The following is an 18,694-nucleotide window of genomic DNA, read 5'->3' on the forward strand; positions in this document are numbered from 1 at the left end:
AGATGCCAGCCTAAAGAAATGAAAAAAAAAAAAAAAAAAAAAAAACAGAATGAACTGTGAAAGGAATGAGCAGGGGAAGGAGAAGTCTTTAGTGATTAAGTTAATTTTCCTTTTTCTTCTTTTTCTCCCTGTTCTTCTGCCATTGAGAAGTTAGCAGCAGTTCCAGCAATTGCTATGAACAGAATGAGCCTTTAAGAATGAAAGTTGAGGTGATTAACCTGACGCTTAAAAGCCCGCTCTTTCTCTTGTCTTATTAAAAACAAGTATTGCAGAACTGGGTCCCCTTAGACCCAGAATATATCCAGAGCCCTTAGCTGTCCTCTTTTAAGCTACCAACAAAGTGGAGAATTCATATATCTGAGGACTGCAAAGGCCAGTCTGAACTAAGTGACTGTTGGTGGTAAGATCCAGAACTTTGATATGCTGACCTGGAGCCTTTAAACTTCAATAATACCTGCCAAGTTCCTCCTTGCAAATTCTTTGACAAAAATAGACAAACTGGATGGAGGGTGTACTTTTTTGGTCCAATTAAAATAGTGTAACAATATTTTAGTGAAATTCTCAAAATTTTAATTCACATACCTCTGCTTTTATTTTCTTTCACTATCTTTCATGTCTCCATTAATATAATCAAATAACTTGTTGATTGCCAATGAACAGAGTATTAAAGAGTCATGTTTAATAATATAATATACTGTATATATAAAGAAAATTACAAAAATTGACCTTTACATCTAAGTTAGATAAAAGAAATTTTCACGTGGGCCTGGGTGCTGTCCCTCAACTCTTCAGCTTAAGGCTAGCTCTCTACCACTTGAGCCACAGTGCCACTTCAGTTTTGGCTTGGGGGGTGGGGAGATGGGAAGGGATCAGAAGAGGAAACAAAGAAGGAGGCAACAATGCTTGATAAGAAATGTACTCATTATCTTGCCCATGTAATTGTAACCCCTCTGTACAGTATTTTCACAATTAAAAAAAAAGAAAGAAAGAAGGGAGGCAAAGTGAGAAGCAGGAAAAATAGGAAAAAATAAAAGAATTATCCACTTAAAAAAAAAGAAATCTATAATCTAGTGATGTGTAGTAGATCCACAGATGGATAATTATAATTCAATGTATTCAAATCAAGACCAGAATCAACTAAAGACATAACAAATACAGAATAATGAAATTACCACATGTGGGGATGGGTGTGAGAGAAAGGAGATACGGTTTATTGGAGATTAGAGTCTCACGGACTTTCCTGCCCAGGCTGGCTTTGAACTGCGATCCTCAGATCTCAGCCTCTTGAATAGCTAGGATTACAGGCATGAGCCACCAGTGCCCAGCTAAGATTGTGTTTTTATTGGTGCAAGTTATCTCTAATATGCATAAATAAGATTAAAAAATACATGGGGGGGTGGGAAGGTGGCTCAGTGGTAGAGCGCTTGCCTTGCATGCATGAGGCCCTGGGTTCAATTCCTCAGCACCACATAAGCAAAAAAGAAAAAAGCCGGAAGTGGCGCTGTGGCTCCAGTGGTAGAGCACTAGCCTTGAGCTGAAGAGCTGAGGGACAGCGCCCAGAGTTCAGGCCCCAGGACTGGACCCCCCAAAAGAAAAGTTAAAAAAATACATTGGGATATGATGAATTAAACAAGATTCTAGATACACACTGTGAGATAAAAATTGGATACTCTCAGGATGCACAAAGGCACAATGCCTAAGTGCCTCTTCATATTTAAATAAAATAATATACATAATGAAATGAACTCCAGAATATGGAAACAAGAGACCTCTTTTTCACTTTTTTTGTTTTTAGTTTTTGATGATTATGTCTTCTTTATCTTATGTATGGTGTATTCAAATGTATATCTTTGGAGTAGATGGAGAGAAGGATATAGAACTCAAGGGAAAAGGGTGAAAAACTGCAGCAGTAGAGCTCAGTGAACAATGATGATAAGTAAAGTATGCATCTCATGGGTAGGAAGAAGGGACTGGGAGGGAATGAGGGAACAAATGACACTGTATGAAAGGGAATGTACTCTACCTGACTCGTATAAATGTCATCCCTCTGCACGTCACCTCTGTAATAATAAAATAAGCTAATACAAATGGAAAAGATTGTTTTTATCAATTAATATATCTAAATTGTCGCAATCATTTGTATAACAGCTTAAAATATTTGGTACTCTATAAAATAAAGTAAAAGTTAAATGGCTTAAGAAACTAAGCATATAATTATTGTTGATAGAACAGAATATTTTATATTTTCATACCAAATAAATATTTGGTACCAAGAATTTATAGTTTGACCACAACCAGTTGTTTATTCTCTTCTGTCTGAAAAGAAGCAAATGGCTCTGCTTCTCTAATAATTGGAAATTCTATTTAGTGCGTGATATGGCTATAGGGACAGAGTGAGAGCTTAATTTACTGGCCCTCTCTGCCTTTCTTTTCACCATTTCTCCTTCATTAGGGTTTCCATTTAATCTCCTCCCAATCTATCCTAGTGTATAGATTGCTCCCTGATTATCACTTTCCCTGAATAATATACTTCCTCCTACTTTCCATGGATGGAAAAAAATAGCAAACATGACTTGAGTAGATATTAGAACATTCTGACATAGGATAGGAAGCTGTGACCTAAAAATGATGATAATTTCCTGAGATACCAAGGCCTTCAGGGCATTTGTCAGTCTCATATAGCATTATTTTGTTTTCTCTTTATCAATTTTGTGTAATCCATAGGTTTAAAATGGATTGAAGACAATGGACGTTACTTGTATGCCAATAAATTGGAATTATTAGTCATAATAAGTAGAAAGTACCACAGATTAAACACACATGTGTTTTAAAAGACAACATTTAGAAAAATCATTTCACTATCAGTTTTCTGAGACAAAGATTTTTCAGTTGCATAGTCATAAAAGAGGACATGAATGATTCTGATCTACACTGTCTACACTGTAAGAAAAAAAATGCACAGTTTTATCATGGACAATAGTAGATAAAAGACTGTAGAGCAGGAGAGAGTATAAAGGTTGGAGAAGTGAGTGAAGAGGAGAGATGATGGAACTCAAAGCTGTGGCCAACACTTCTATATATAACAAAGTTATACACATTACCCAGTGCAGGTCCAAACAAAACATCTATGCTCTTTTGTGGTTTGATATCTAAGTATTATCTAAGGAAAGGATTTACTTTTTCATGAAAAACCTGGTAGGGTCTGGAAAGTTGGCTCAGTTGGTAGAGTGCTTGCCTTGCATGCATGAGGCCTTGGGTTCAATTCCTCAGTACCACATAAGCAGAAAAAAGCCAGAAGTGGTGCTGTGGCTCAAGTGGTAGAGCGCTAGCTAGCCTTGAGCTGAAGAGTTGAGGGACAGCGCCCAGGCCCAGATTTCAGGCCCCAAGACTGTAAAAAAAAAAAAAAAAGAAAAGAAAAGAGAAGAAAAGAAAAGAAAAAACTGGTACACATTATCATTAGACAGTGAAGTGAAAAGAGATCAGTATATTAGTAAAGAAATTAACTTTGAAATTAACTCTGGAAAAAGTTTCAAAACAATGTCAGATGATGAATCATTAGTACACATTTCTAGAAGAATTCACATATTCCTTCGAATACTTGTCTAAACTTGGCCTAATTGTGTTCTGCATCTCACGACAGAACAAAGTAATAAGTAAGTGAGAATGCGTCCTCCCAGTGTCCCTCTCCCTTCCCCTCCTCCTCTCTTCTCCCCTGCACAGCTCATAAGTGGGCAAAGTATTGCATTTGCTTAGTGTTCCAATACTATGATAAGCAATGCAGTCATGCAACACATCTCCTTATAAAATTTAATTTCTCAAACCAGGCTGCAGGGGGAGGTTTATGGATAACAAGGAGAAAGGGAAAGGAAAATTTGTGTGTTGGGGAGGGGAGTGTAATTTTCCTAGGATTGAAAAATAATTCAAAACTGCAACAAATCAATAAAACATATAAATCTTCTCCAGCAGAAGATATACATCTGGAGAAGATGTACCTTGTATGAGTTGTAGCTTTATTAATGAAGACACTCACAATGGAATGAGCAGTAGAAATGAGAGGTTTGGGAAAGGTCCATGATTTTGAACAAGCAACTATTCCATGCTCTGCATGCCTGAATGTTAAGAAGTACCCTGTTGAGATTGTATACCATGTATACTATGCCTTTCCATCTCTGGCCTGTGAGATTGCTCAGATGTCCCTAAACCTTCCTTACCTTAACTTCTACGCAGATTCAAGATGTGCATTTAGTGAAGAAAATATCTCTGATACATATAGTAGCATTGCTATGCTTATTCAAATACCTTATAAAGCTTCTAAGCACGATCCCTTCAACCTACTCTTCTCATTTCTCCTTCCACTTCCCTCCAGAAAATAAGGCCTTCTCTTTCCCATATGAAATTGTTGGAGCTGTAAAACGTGATCCTTTATTATATTGTTTACTTTATCACCCATTATGCTGTTTAGGAGGCAATAAACTCCTCTATTTCATTTGTATGGTCAGTGCAGCAAGAAGACAGAAGCTCATGATGCATGTAATGTGGTTATGGACAATGATTTACCTGGGACCTTGTTTTCTGAGAACAAGCGAACATTCGGTTGCGTGGGTAAAGGAGCTCAATGTGGATGTCCTCCAGAGGCTTCTCAGTTCAACCCCTAGGCTTTGCCAGAGTGAAATAAATAGCCCTTGTCAGGACTTCAAATGGAGGCAGTCTTTCTGCTAGACCTCTATCACCCTCCACCTAGCTGGGAATTGCTGCAGACAAAGACATTGCAGCCCCTGCCTTTCCAGTCGGAGGACAAGAGTGTTAGAGTACCATGGGCCTAAGGAGTTACTAGAATTCCAGCACCAACAAGGACTTTTTGCCCTGTTTCTGTATCCACTGTCATCTCTGCCTAAAGATGCTGTAGGTGAACAGACATACTGTAGACACGTTATCACTGTGCACGTTATCACTCCTTAAGTCTGTTGAGGTTGTTACAAGAAGAGGGGATGAGGGATAAGGGGATAACAAGGGGATGGGTTTGATTAGGATTCATTTTTTTTAAATAAGTTTTTTTGTTGTAAATATACTGTACTGAGGGGTTACAGTTACATGAGCAAGGTCATGAGTACACTTCCTATCAAGCATTGTTGCCTCCTCCTTTGTTTTTCCCCTACCATTCCTTCCCTCCAACCTCTCTAGCCATAAAAAACACAAATCAGAACAACATTGAGATTCCACCTCACCCCAGTTAGAATGGCTATAATCAAGAATTCTAATAACAGTTGCTGGAGGGGATGTGGCACTGTTAGTAGGAGTGTAAACTTATTCAACTACTTTGGAGAAAGCAGTATGGAGGTTCCTCAAAAGACTCCACATAGAGCTCCCCTATGACCCAGCAATCCCACTTTTAGGCATTTACCCAAACGATCACAAACAAGACCATACTAAAGCTACCAGCACGACTATGTTTATTGAAGCATTATTTACCATAGCTATGATGCATTTTATGTATGTATGTGTATATATATATATACACATATATATATATATGTATATATATACATATATATAGGTATGTGTGTGTATATATATATGTATATATATATATATATATATATATATATATATATATATATATTGAAACCACACATGGATACACTTGTGTTCAACTAACACACACATGAAATGAAAAATGGAAACCAACCTCCCCTATTGTCCTGTTGCTTACCTTAGTGAACTTTTTAATCCATTTTTCTTAAACTTGTAAAGGTGAGAAGTACAGAGGAGCCACAGTTACAGTTACAGTTACAGTCAGGTAATGAGTACATTTCTTTTTGAACATTGTCGCCCCTCCCTCCCTCTCTCTCAGATTCCCCATCTCCCCACCCCTGAACCCTCAGGTTGTATAGCTCTTTTCCAGCATTTCTGTGCTTCCCTTGACCCTTCCCTTCCCCAAATCAGATACATTTATATACAAGATAAAGGGTATAGAAATCAAAAACTGTGACAAAAGAGAGTAAATCAAATGAAATAAAAGGAACCACAAACAGTATAATAAAAAGATGTTTTGTTTTGATTTATGGGAGTTCAGTTTGATAAGCATCATTGTATACGGTCATAGGCACATAGCTATTGAGCCCTTGTGATCCTCTCCTAAGAATTATCCTTTGGTCTCACCATGTGAAATGTTTAAAGTCCTGTTTATCATGTCCAAGTGTAATTTTTTTGTCTTTTACTCTCCATAGGGTTTACTTGTAGATTTATAGGCATATTCTAATTATTACAGATGAGGGAAGCCATGTAGCCTGTGTTTCTTGTGGTCTGGATTACTTTCCTTAATATAATTTTTTTCAAGTCTTTCCATTTCCTTACAAATGAGGCCATGCCATTCTTTCTGATGGAACCATGGAGTTTCACTGTGTATATATACCACATGTGCTTGAGGGACATCTGGGTTGATTCCGTATCTTAGCTAAACAATGCTGTATAATCCATTTTAACAAGCCATTCTGTGACTGACTTGTATCCATTTCAGACCTGTATTTTACTAGTGTCTCTATACCTGGAGAGTATGAATTCACCATATGGCATCTTTTATGGTGTCTTTTATATTTTTCATTGGCTGGCAAACAATTTACCTATCAGTTCTTCTCAGCTATGCCCTCTTACCATCATTTCTGTTTCCAAAATATGCATTCATTTTGAATGCTGATCCCTAAGAAACATGATGTCAGAAATAATATAATATCAAGTGGCTCAGTCTGAACTGCTATCACAAAATATCATAAACCAGAAGCTTATAACAACAACCCGGATTTCCCAAAGCTCTGGAGACTGAAAACTCCAAGATCCCTTGGTGGAAAGGCCACACTCTGGTTTATAGATGTTATAATGCACTGTGTTCTGATATGCTGAAAGAGCAAGGCAGAGGTTTCTGGTATCTTTTTTTGAAGTGGATTAACTCCCTCATGATCTAACCACCTTTCAAAGTTTACACATCCTAAATCCATGGCATTGGTGATCAGCACTCGACATGAACTTTACCAAGACACAGATGTTCAGATCATACTATATTAGTAGATGTTAACATTCAAAAGGCATTATTCAATCAGCTGAGGAAAATATTGAGATGAATAAGACATAAAAAAGAGATTTATTTTAGGAAGTTGGAGAGCAGGAAGTGGAAGTGGATGGTTCATTGTGTTGCTTCCTTGTGCATTTTTCTTCTAATAGATGACCAGTCTCAACTCTCTTTTTGTTGTTGTCGATACCTAGTGGGCCCTACTGTGATCCATAGAGTATTGGGTTTTTATTCTGAAGTCAAATTTATTTTTCACACACTCTGTTGTCTTAATATCTATGGATTCAAATTGAAAAATGAACATTTCCATGCAACATTTATGTTTCAGTTTGTTGCTTCAAAGTTGTTTAGTATAGCCTTCTTATTTGCACTTAGTCAATTTTCTGTCCCCTCTTTCCTTTCTTTTGTTCATTTTTAATAAACTTATTCTGTGAGTATTATTAGTTGCTCTGGCATCATCTCTGAGATTTACTAACAGTCCCATGTTTGGGATAAATGCCCCCGAAAGACTGTTAGATACAAAATAAAAGGCACAGTAGAAATAGTACCCTCTCTTTTCCTGGAAAAATTAAGCAACCAGGACAGGCATAGGCTGGTTGACACAGTATCATATATATTTATGATTATCTTACTTAGTTACTCTAATTTGTTGAGAATGATATGTTTACCTTTTGCTTCCATAAAGTGGAGAGCAATGAAGAATTCAACACTCATGTGGCCAAATTCATGCCTATTGTGTGAGCATGAGACTGAGCATTCGCATTCCTACTTACCGAGGAAGAAAGTGGCATTAAGTAATGAAATGAGTTTCTCAAGGTCATGGTTAGTACAGGACAGACTCAGAGCAGCGAGCAGAAGAAATTCTAATTTAAAAGTGTCCTGAAAAGATAATAGTCCTTTTATATCAATAGGAACATGTAACTGAAGACATTTGCTTTATCATACTTTAACATAAGTATTGGTAACTTTTTGATTAAGGTCATTGACATGGGGGAATGAAGGAGAAAGAGAGAGAGAGAGAGAGAGAAAGACTGCTATGAAGGCAAGCTATTTGACACTGTCTATAAAATATTATTGTTGTTTCTCAGTGTTATCCCAGAGGGATAGTTAAATCTAAGAAGCACTAATTTATATGTCAGACCAATAGCACAGCCCAACAGAAGATCAATTTAAATAGACATTTATTTGTTGATTTTTTATTTTTAAAGACACACTATTAGAATAGAAGCCATTTCATAAAAGAAACAGTAATCTTTTTTCCTGTGCTCCTCCTGACTTCTGCTACAATGCTTAACACAAAGGCAGAGAGAGTTAGAATACCTCTTTACCATTAGCGGCCCATATTGTATTCCCTTTCCCTTAAAAAGGGCACATGTGATTATTAATTGATAAATTTATTCACATTATTAACAAGGTTTTTATCTTCTCTTCTTATTATAGTAGGTCAGAAAATATGTGAAAATACAAACTGTACTTAATGTAAGGAGTCTTTTTCTTACCTTTGTGCAGCATTTGACATTCTTAGCCACATCCTGTCTTTCGAAGTTCTCTATTACCTTGAATTCTGTAACTCCACATTATCTAATTACCTTCTTATCTCAAATTTTCAGATTTTGTTCACTCCTTATTCTTTAAACTATACCAATGCCTTGAAATTTTACCTTTTGGACTTTGGATTTCATCTCCTGATATTAAATCCATTTTCAGGAGCTTACCAGTTACCTATTATAAATGACTTCTTAAATGATATAATTTTGAATTTTCCCTTAAACCCAATTCACGAACATATCTGGCAGATAGTTTCATCTCACACACTTTTACTAATACCTCAGTATTTTAAGAACTGAGTATTTCACTCTGAAAATTTATTTTATTCAGTGTAATAGTCTCCCTCTTGATAACACTCTTATTCTTCCAGTCTAGAGGCTCAAGTTACAAAGTACTTTCCTCTTCTTCCTTGGATGCCTTTATTTTTAAATCACTGTCAATTTCACATTCAAAGTAGTCAGTACTTCTTTTTATGTACGTGTTTAGTTTTCTTCCCCTCACTAGATCATGCTAATTGTCAGTCTGCGACAGTGAGCAAAAGCCCATCAACGTTTCCTAATAACTCAAATGTCAGACAGGCAATTCTGACTACACTATTTCAACAACAGGAGCTGGAATATAAGTTGAAGAGATGAGTAAGGGTCTGGACAGACATTTGTTCAGATGTGGATTGTCTATGCCCTTCTATCCATGTCCTTTCCCCACAGGAAAGGAAAAAAGGCACTGTTTCTTAGGCCCATGCTTTCCTACTTCTTCTTTTCCTCTCACATATGTATTTATTGGATAGAGAAAAGCAAAAGACTAGAAGAAGAAATTATTTAAGATCTTAGACTCTGCCTGCTAATGACCTACATCTTACCATTCTCCACATTCTCTAGAAGGAAGGGGCAAAGTATAGCTTGCAAGCGGCTGCCAGTAACCTCGTCTTTCCCAGAACAATTGTTATCTCTATCACTAGCAAAAACCAGAAAAGCCTGGGAATGTGTGAAGTAACCAAAACTTTTTATGTCTTTATTAAAAGACATCAACTCTCTTCTTCCTTGTTACCAAGAACACGTTATTATATTCTTAGATATGTGGAACAAGGATTTATTCATAAATTATATGAATAATAACTAGGCAAATAGCTTCTCACAGATTATGTTACTTAATTCTCACAGTAACATTATGAGGTAGATATTATTGCTATTCCCCTTTTGCCAAAAGGGGAAACTGAAACATTTAGGTTGAATTTCTGTTCTCATACTTAGCAACTTTTGGAGACAAAAAAAAAAAATCAAAACCCAAACCCATTTAGAAGATAAAAATCATCATTTTAATTGTGGTTATTCCGTAGGCCTTCTGATCTCACACATAATTATCAGTGATACGTGCATAATGGTGTAACACAGGATGATGTTGCTGCTGTCAGATAATAAAAAGAAACCACTTAAATAAAGGAAAGTTTATTTTGACTCAGGCTTTCATAGGTTTCCGTTCAACCTTATTTGGGTCTATTGTAAAGCAGAGCGGACATAAGATAGAAGAGCTTCTCCTTTCCATGGCTGCCAGGAAGTAGGATGAAAAGAGAACCATTAAGTCAGAAGGTACACTTTCCAAAGCTACACTCTGTAGTCACCTGCTTACTCCAATTTTGTTCCATCCCCTAATAGGTCATACAGTTATGAATGCATCAATAGAGCAATCCGTTGATGAAGTTATAGATCTCATGGCCCTAGTATTGCTCCATAGCACCACCAGCTGGGAACCAACGATCACTTGGAGCTATTCCAGACCAATCTGTAACAATAACTAAAATTCTTTGAAGGGTCTATTAAATTCAATAATGATTTACAGAGGGCCTGCTTTACTGAAGTGCTATCTAAGTGATAAGAATACCAAAGGGAAGAACTTTCCCATATTTTAGGAAAAACATTAGCATGAATTTTATTTAGGATAAAGAAGAACAGCAGCAAATATAATGCACAGTAAAACTGAGAGCTAAGAATAGCCAAATAATTTGATCTACAAAGAGGTCAGGAAGTAAATGGACTAATAGCATCAGTTCTCAGATTTAACCAATAAGAGGAATGGCTGTCTATTTACTCTCTGAGGAATGACTGTCTATTTACCCTCATTTACCAGTAGACAGGATGTAGATTTAAGTTTAAGACTCAAACACAGACTTCTTGATCTGATAGATAGAAGGTCTAACCAGGAAATTAGACATTTATGTCTGGAAAGTTGTTTAGGATGAGGAAAGTTGACCATTTTACATCCCAAATTAGAGTCTGGGTAGCCTGGGGAACACCAACTGCCATTTCCCCATAAAATATCCTCCAAGTCCAAATGTCCTTTACATATATCTATATTTATATCCATTTACTCTAAGGTTGATACTCCTGTCAACTGTAAGATTCTTTGTGTTAAAATAAGTTTAGCATGTCACAAGACAATATTTTCTTGGGAGTTTGCTGTTGGAGCCTACTGGGCTAAAATAAGGAGAAAAATGGAGCACTTGGGACAGAAAAAAGAAGGAAGAGTTTGCATACTCTTGACAGGAAATGCCTCTTTAAATTTTGGACCCTTTCCACTACATTTGCCTCAATTCAGATTTGGCTTTAATACTAGAAAGTGCTTCCATACTTGAGCCACCACTATCATTAAGCTTTTGCCAATGGGCAATTAAGATGATTCTGAAAATGACATGTTTGATCTATTTAGCTGGGCCATCAGTGCTTCTGTTGATTAATTAAAGAGCTGTGATTAATTCAGCAAAAAGATTTTTCGGTGAAACAGTCTTTGGAATCATTATGCTCTGGCGACTGTGGACCATGATGTAGATTTTTGAGAGAAGTAAAGGTGAGCTGACAATGGCCATCCCAATTTCTGTTCCCTCAGCTATTCTCTAAGGAGTATTTCACCAGATGGTGTAATGATGTGTCACTTTGCAGGTGTTTTGCTTATTTGTTTTTTTTTTTTTAAGAATACAAATTCTTGTATTCATCCTTCCAAATCAGTGGTTCTTAGCAATGTCCTGACATACATTACCCAGACATTGGATAATTTTGATTGTCACAACAGCTGTGTGTAGGGTTTTGGGATCTTGTGGGTTGAGACCCTCTGAAACATAGGTTTATGCCACAGTAGAATATAGGGAAATATAAATAGAGCCAGGGTTAAGAAATCTTGCTCTAGATTCTAATTCAGTAGGTAAACTAGGACCTTGACTGTGGTATATGTTGGTAGTCTATAAAGTCTGACCCAGATGACTCATGACCTTTCATCATGTCAACTTCTCATTTGGACAATTATTTTATTTATCGGTTGTTCCATCACATGAGAAAACTTTTGGGATCACAGAACATTTAATGAAAGCATTTCCTATTTAGCGATTCTTGACTCTATGAAATATTTAAAATGAGTTCCAGCGTGACTGTCTATTACTGGTGAGAAGCAAGCTGGGGTTAACACGCTTCTCATCTTGCCAAGTCTGACAGGCTCCTCAGCTCTATTGTCAAGGTGTCTGCCTACACAATTGCAGCTTGCAGTCTGCTTTAGTGTCCCACAAAAGGAAAGTATTATAGCCGATAACTGCTTCCAGGATCCCTGCTGTTCAAGAAAATAAGCAACTTACAACTTCGTCCAAGCCCAACTAGACAGCATTTTCAATGGTGTCTGTTGTAGCTTCTTTCAGGTGTCACATGTTGTTTTTCTCTGATAAGTGTTCCAGCTAACTTTTGACTTTATCTTAGGTCATGTCATTATTGATTCTTTCTATTGAAGTTATTTATTGGAAAGTGCACTTTTTCTCATGTTACTTCAAAACTTAATTCTGTGCTCCATATGCTACCAGCCTCTAAATCACTTTTTGGAGTGAAATTGTGTGTGTGTGTGTGTGTGTGTGTGTGTGTGTGTGTGTGTGTGTGGTATTCAATGAATAACTTATACCATGAATGAAGACATCTCTGTCAGGCATTGCAGCAAGCTTAATCTCTACCTTCTAATGTTAAGTCTCAACAACAACCTATTCACCTGTTCTTCTACCCCACTGACAATCATATCCTCCTTCCTGACTCAACCAAAGAACCACTATCCCACTTCCATCTTTAATTTTGACCTCCATTACCTGATAAAGTTGTTCCTGCCTCCATTGCTTGGTACATATCTCTTCCATGTTCATCTTTCCTGTTTCACTTTAATTCTTGAAAAGTTTTGCTTCCAAAATGGTTGCTGTCTCCTCTCTTGCTTCTCAACTTTACCTCTATTCCACTTGCCTGACTACATGCCTCCCGTTTTCTTAGGGAGACATCTGTTATCCAGCATAGGTGATCCATAAATGTCTCTCTATTATGTATGCAGAGAACGTAAACTTCTCAGTTTGACCATTACAATACCTAGGCTCCACTAACCCCTCATAGATGGTCAAATACTTGTGTGGATTCCTGAAGTTGTACAACTTACCTGGCAAAGACTAGATATTTGTTGCATTATTCCTTTTTTTTAAAGGAACTCTCTATATTTTTTTCCTATAATATGTAAACTCTTATTAATATTGAGAATTAATTATTCTTAATGAATATTGAGAAGTATGTCTTAAGTTACAAAACATCAATTCTGCTTTCCCAGGAAGCCAATTTTCATACAGACATTTGCAAGCAGGACGTTTCTGAGGAACATGTTCTAGAATCAGTACTGGTGGGAGTGAGAAGGCAGAAAGAAGACATGTGTATCTAGAGAGAAGGTGAGTTGTGATAGCTCTGTGACAAAGGCCTCTGACAATTTTGCAGGATGCTCTGTAGCCACATGAGCCCAAAGAATGGTCCTGAAATAGGGGCTTGACCTAGAAATATACTATAAAATGGACAAGTCCTGTGAATTGTTCCATAGGGATGCGACATTGGGCAAGGACTCCCTGAGAGCCATGGATAACTTACAGTTTGCCAGCTGAAACAATGAGATGTTGAGTTTCTAAAGCAAGGACTAAGAGAATATGAACACAATACCCAGGCCATTCACTGGTATTGTGTTTTCTGTTCATAACATTTTTATAGAACCTGTCTAGAAGCACAGTAAGTATTTTGTTTCTATCTTCTGCTCAATAAACTAGGATAATGTTTTAAAAGTACTATTTGGGAGAGGAGCACATGGATCAATACACTCTTATGTACTGAGAGTAGATTCTGATACTTGATAAAGAAAACATAGCTCCTTCTATGTAATCAATGGATAGAATTGATCTACATATTCAATCCTTAATTTTAATTGAGATTGGCTTTTGTTGCTCAATAATTAATATGATTAAGATTTCACAAAATTTTCAATGGGCAGGATTTATCCTCATTAAAAGCATTTTTTTGGTAACACGTATAGTAAAACTTTGCCATAAAAAAATTTGAGATGGGTGACAATGGCTCAGCCCTGTAATCCTTAGCTATTCAGGAGGCTGAGATCTGAGAATCAATGGCCAAAGCTAGCCCAAACAGGAAAGTCCATGAGATTCTTATCTCCAATTAACTACCACTAAAGAAAAAATGCTGAAAGATGAGCTGTGGCTCAAATGGTTGAGTGCTATCCTTGAGCAAAAAGAACTTAGGCACATCACCCAAGCCTTGAGTTCAAGGCCAAGGGCCAACACAAAAGTAACAATAACATCAAACTTGTACAAATGCATGGGAAATAATATAAGGTGAAACAACTTACCAAAGCCCAGTACAAAGAAAACAAGCTTAATATTTCCTTTCATAGCTGGTAACATTCTTATATTCATTTTTATTTCTAGTAGAAAACATTACTACAAAACCAGAGACATAAATGGAATAAAAAATTGTGACCTTTGTATGTACTTCATTTACTTCTGTTTGTTACATGATAAAATATAATTGGCTCATTATTATGAATGAGATTATTCAGGAAATGTAACACAGAGTGTTTTCCTAACTGTATATTTAGCATAGTGTGCAATTACTCATTTACTGTTTGTTCTATTCATCATAACTTAGTTGATATCAACATTAAATTTCACCCTAAACACTGCCTACCCTCTCTTTCTTTAATTTGTAACATAAGTTAAATTCTAGACATTTTATTCCTAATCATTTCTCTTATTCTTTACAAATGCCAGAAAATAACAGGTAAAAATAAACTTCTAAAGGAACTTATTATTGAATGGCACAATGAAGTTTTTTGCGGGCACTATTATTTACAACTTTTTCCTAGTATTATTCAAATGACCATGTGAGTTAATTCAGAGCCTGAGGCTCAGATACAATTTTACCAGCCAAGTGTCTTAATTCATTTTGTTCATTCAAACAACACAAAGCCATGTATTAGGTAAAAGAAGGACTATTCTGGTTCACAATTAAAGAACCAAGGTCTTGGGAATGCATATGGTGACAGTAGAATCACTAGGTACCACAGGTCATCACGTAGTGAGAGCCAGGGTGTATGACCTGCCAGACAGGCCTTTGCAGGAGACCCAGACTCCATTAATCATACTAATAGATTAATCCATTCAAGAGAGCAAAGCCCTAATTACTCCTAAGGGTCATGCCTAGTGATCTTTAATATTTCATTATGGAAATTAACTTTCCACTTGAATTTCAGAGGATATAAACCATATTCTGGTACCATCCGAAATGGGGAACATAAGGAAAGATTGAGTCATGGAGCCTCTAGAAAGAGTTTGACATATGTGGTGTCTTGACATTTTGATTTTTGTGCTCTGACCTCTAGAATATGAGAGATAAGACTGATTTGTTTTTATAGTGCTAGGGAGCTAAATAGGCTTTGCTATCCTTTTGAATTGTCACTTATAAAATAACGCTTCAACATTATTTATGTAATTGATCTAAAATATTAGGATTTGTGCTAGAGATAATAACTCCACTGCTAGCATGCTGTAGGCCATTTCTCTATCCTGTTGCTCTGTCTTGCATTTCCCGGGCTCCCTGTATCACTAAAGGCACTAGGGCTGGTTGGCACATGGATGACATAGAATTCAGGCTTGTTACAAATTTTTATAATTTCATAATGCACCATTATCTTTGTAAAATGCAAGCTGGAAGTCCTCATATAGGAAGGAAATGTTTGTCACAATGGACACAGCTTCTAGTTCTCTTCCTCAGCCCAGTTCCTCAAGATGGTTGATCCAGGTATTTACCTTCCACAGTTATTACTTGGGGACCACATTACTATGGGATAGTTACATACCACCTACCTGATATACACCACTGACCCCCCTTCTCCCAAGCTCCACTTGGACTGAGTAGTTATATTATAATGACCATTCTGCTGTTACAGCATGAATCCATGGAGCTTGCTTCTGCTTGTTCTAACTTCATAGCTAGAACTCTCCAAAGGAATCTTGATCAACAAACTAGATCCCAGTGAAGCCTTTGTTTTCTCTTGATCACTACTTGGTTGAGCCTATGTGTCCTAAATAATTCTCCCTTCCCTATTATCCTGGGTGATATTCCTTGCCCTCTCTGTGAGGATCTGTAACACACTAGTTCTATTATGTCATGTGCTTTATTGTATGGCCTCCTTTGTCTCTCTTCTGACTGACACACTGGTCAGTCAGAACTCTCATCCAGGTCTGACTAGCTTGGTGCAAATAAATTTAACACAAGTCAGCAGAAAGCTCAAGGGTGTCCAGCAGCATGAGAAAGCTTTCTGGTCATAGGTCAGACACTTAAGCATTATGTCATCTACCAGGATAAGGAAATGTCCAGTGAAAAGTGTCCTGTCACATCAGTGTTTACCCACTGAGAGAAGGAATAGAGCATATAAGCCACTCTCAAGAGAAAGACTTCAAGGACCGAACTAGAGGAAACATACAAGCAGGCTATGTTATTTTAGAGATGATGAAATTGAAACCATAAACTATAACACATTATACTGACCTTATAGGTTAATTTTGGTCCTTGATGCTCTGTTTTATTTTTTGATTAGTCTTTAGTCCCTACTTTACATTGCTACTCTACATTGGTTAGGACAGCTAAACCAGAGACTATAGCATAAGTATTTATAGCTTGATAAAGTATCATAATTTGTATTAGCAAGGTCATATGTATTAAAGTCATTTACATTCATTAAGGTATTTCCTCCTTTCAGTCTTTATGATGCCATTGTTTTTGCAGTGCTGAGGTTTAGTCTCAAAGCTTTCTGCATGCGGCAATGTCTCTCAGTCTTCTGATATTAATTGCATATGACACTATTAAGACAAACCTAACTTTGTAGGTCACTTTTGTACCATCTACATCTAGATATATTTTACATATAACCATAATAATAACTTGAGACACAGTCATTTGTCCAAGGTCTGGAATTCAAACACTTTTTAGATCCCATTCCAATTTTATTTTAACATATCCACAAATGGTAGTAGAAGTGGAAAAAATGTATTATATTATTAAAATATATGCTCTGTTTTGATTAAAGGCAACATTATTTATAAATACATTGGGAAAACAGGTATGAACCAGGACTGCTCAGACAAGGACCTCATAAAATTTCTGGAGAAGGAAGATTGCCATCTTTCTTTTCTGCTGAATATTGGACAGTTAAATCCAACAATTAAATCACATACAACTCCTTTGGATTCTATATGGTTATGTATCTTCAAGATACATATTGTATCAGCCATGTGTTACACTGGAAAACAGGCCAAGAATACATCAGAAGTTGCAGCCTGCATGCACCCTGAATGATCAGATTTCAGGGAGCTAGAGCTCATGGTCCTTTTAAGTCCTTAAAGCCTTAGCACACTTTATTTATTGCATTTTAATTTTCATAGATCTATCCCTCTCCCCCACTTGAATATATGTCTCATTATCCTGTGGAGCTCTTGGCATAAAATGATTGGCTGCTGCCCACAGTCACCTGAGAGGAAGCAGAATACTGGGGAAAGCATAGAGCTGCAAAATCACAAATGCTCATCTCTCTGGAAAGGACCAAGAATGCCTGGCAGAACCCACAACAGAGAGAAACCTGGGCCACATTCATTTCATTCAGCTTACATAAAAATTGTTCTGTGTGTGCTTAACAATAATGATATAAATCCACACGGAAGCAACAAACATTCACAATATGTGCTCTTTTCTTTGTGTATATATTTTTCAGACAGGATAATTACAACCAGCCTAGAATGTCCTAGAGATCATGATCCTCTTTCCTTAACCTCCTAAGTGCTGAAACTACAGGTATGTACCCCATACTGTTCATCATGTGTTCTTTGTAAAACACGTTAACACTGCTAACCATGAGGAACTCAAAGTATCTTATCATATTTTACTACTCCATAATCTCCATTAGCATCAATCTTTTTACTCCAGATGGAATGAGTAAAGACCCATCACTCCTTTAGTAGAAATCACTGTCAGGTTTACAGATTCAGATTTCTGACATCCTCTCTCCTCAAAATATAACCCTTGATGTTTCTTTCTGTCTTAAGCTACAGTAATCCACTCCTTATCACAGCCCTCACTAAAAATCCTGCTTTTAGTCAGACTTCAAAATTTTAATACATCAGACTTTGTTCCATTTCAATATGCTTTCACTCTATAGATGTGTTCTCTTCAGTACACAACAGACTAAGCTTTTCTTTATTAAAAACATAAACACCTATTGCTATGCTAGGGAACTCTTAGCAAGTGTTTCCATCTCAGTGACTTTGCCCTTACAACAATTCTGCGAGGCTTCATATTATAATCCCCATTTTACTGACGATAACCACAGCCCAGCATTACACAGAAAGTAGGCAACAGGGATGATATTTGAAACCCAGTTACGTGACTATACCATCAATATAGTTGCACAAAATTGCTGGTGGTAATTCTCTAAAATCTCTGCCGTTGGCTTCATTTGGAATAAATTTTAAAGCATCAGAATAAAATGAAGCCTCTTTTAAAAAGGCACAATTAAAAGTGCAACATTTTTAACATCCTATCATCTACATAAATGAATCAATGATTTCTCTATTCATTCTCCCTGTAGTGTTCTCCACTTAAAGGGGCAATGATAAGCATACTGACATTTTCAATGATCATGATAGAAGCAAAATGCCTTAATTCCAGAAAATGTTCTGGCCTTTGAAAAATAATG

The 18,694-nt window shown here is 36.7% G+C and overlaps 1 long non-coding RNA gene across 1 annotated transcript in view; it reads left to right on the forward strand.

Annotated features, from left to right (window-relative positions):
• LOC138829018 (uncharacterized) overlaps nt 1-17,784 on the forward strand; it is a 172,601-nt gene extending 154,817 nt beyond the window's left edge. Inside the window, exons 3-4 of the long non-coding RNA XR_011372465.1 lie at nt 13,220-13,334; nt 17,714-17,784. This is a non-coding gene — a long non-coding RNA (uncharacterized lncRNA). The remainder of the gene's footprint in view (nt 1-13,219; nt 13,335-17,713) is intronic.
• The last annotated feature ends 910 nt before the right edge of the window (nt 17,785-18,694 follow it).

Source organism: Dipodomys merriami, unplaced genomic scaffold, assembly GCF_024711535.1.
Source record: "Dipodomys merriami isolate MVZ:Mamm:240054 unplaced genomic scaffold, mDipMer1.0.p SCAF_17, whole genome shotgun sequence".
In the NCBI taxonomy this organism is placed as follows: domain Eukaryota; kingdom Metazoa; phylum Chordata; class Mammalia; order Rodentia; family Heteromyidae; genus Dipodomys; species Dipodomys merriami.